Raw genomic sequence first — 1,895 nt, 5'->3', positions numbered from 1 at the left:
GAGAATCTCAATAGCTCCATTTGGACATTAAAAAAAGTCATGTTGTTACCATGGAAATAGTCTGATAATTTACATGGCTGTGTCAGAGCTTTTTCATTTGTCTATTAGAATAGATTTCCTTTACAAAAGTGTTCATTTTTATGTGGCTAAGAGGCCAATACAGATATTCTCCAAAGAATATCATCATCACGAATTAAAGAAAATTAGCATACTAAAGGATTCATATTTAACTGCTGAAAGTGTTCTTGGGTTTAAATCAATCCATCAGTGAAGGCTTTATTAAACACTGACTAAGTGCTTAGCATACTTGTGGGTACTCAGGAGCTGTGAAACACCATAGCTTTGGAACACCGAGATCTAATGGAGAGCTTTATGAAATAAACAGAAGCCTGCAGTCATTTCTGAAGATTCTAATAGGTACGTTCTGGTCTGAGGATCCTGGGAATGTTTTGGTTTTTGTTTTTGCTTTAAACCTCCCCCAAGTGATGCTGACAGTCAGGACCAGGACCCATTTCTGCACAAGTTGTCAAAGTCTGGTCCCTGAACCCGTGTCATCAGTGTCACCTGGGAATTTGTTAGAAATGCAAATTCTCAAGTCCCACCCTACTAAGTCAGAGACTCTGCAGAGAACAGCCTGTGTTTTTAACAAGCTCTCCTGGCAACTTACTGATGGATAAAGTTAGAGAATCCTGGCCTTTTCTCCGGACTGAGATGGATGCATTTCTCTTTGTTGCAGAGCTAAGGGAATAGGACTTACTTTTTCTCCCTGGGTACGTAGCCAGCTGCTCTACCCTCCTCTTCACCCTTAGCACACCTGAAGAAGTGCAGAAGGGAATTGGGCTCCTCAACTTCCTGCTTCCTTGCTGCTTGGGAAGATGATAGTCATTTTTGTCTTCAAGGAAAACAGGAAGGAGATACAAATGATAACCAATTTGGAAAATTGGCAGAAATTCTGAGATTTAGAAAAGTCTTCCTGTCCTGGCCCCTGGTCTTTTATCCTTTGTTTTTATTCCTGAGCAGGGAGCTCCTACCTTCCCCATTTTCTCACTCCACCTTTTAACAAAGCCGTATAATTCTTTACAGCAACTCAAGGCCTAAACATAAAATAAAGCAAAGAAATAGATGTCCTCTTTCAGCATAAATGTTTTCTTTTTACTTTTTAATGGAAATCATTCCTTTTTTTTTTTTAATGTTTATTTATTTTTGAATGAGAGACAGAGTACAAATGGGGGAGGGGAAGAGGGAGACAGAGAACTAGACTCTGAAATAGGCTCCAGGCTCTGAGCTGTCAGCACAGAGCCTGATCAGGGCCAGAACCCAAAGACGGTGAGGTCATGACCTGAGCTCAAGTCTGAAGCTTAACTGACTGTGCCACCCAGGCACCCTGGAAATCATTCTTAAACAAATTTAGTACATTCTGGATTCTTCTTTATCATCTCATGTAATTATAATAAAAATTAACTGTCCTATCCTACAACAAACAATAATATCATGGAAATATCATGGACTATTGAAGACTGAAGACCTATTTCTCTGTTAAATAATTCTAGGTGTCTAGGAATTTTTTTCTTACATTTCTTTATTTTTGTCTTTTCTCTTACCCTCAAGCTATCAGCAGGTATGCCCAAGTATCTTTTTCAATATTCTTTTTTTTAACGTTTTATTTATTTCTTTAAAAAAAATATTTTTAATGCTTTATTTATTTCTGAGAGAGAGAGAGAGAGACAGAGTGAGTAGGGGATGGTCAGAGAGAGAGGGAGACATAGAATCAGAAACAAGATCCAGGCTCTGAGGTAACTGTCAGCACAGAGCCTGACGTGAGGCTCAAGCCCACAAACCGCGAGATCATGACCCGAGCCAAAGTCGGTCACTCAACCTACTGAGCCACCCAGGCA

The sequence above is a fragment of the Hyaena hyaena genome, unplaced genomic scaffold (assembly GCF_003009895.1).
Source record: "Hyaena hyaena isolate Hyena2069 unplaced genomic scaffold, ASM300989v1 scaffold_303, whole genome shotgun sequence".
NCBI classification, from domain to species: Eukaryota; Metazoa; Chordata; class Mammalia; order Carnivora; family Hyaenidae; genus Hyaena; species Hyaena hyaena.
The sequence above is the reverse complement of the archived record's forward strand: the minus strand, read 5'-3'. Positions refer to the sequence as shown.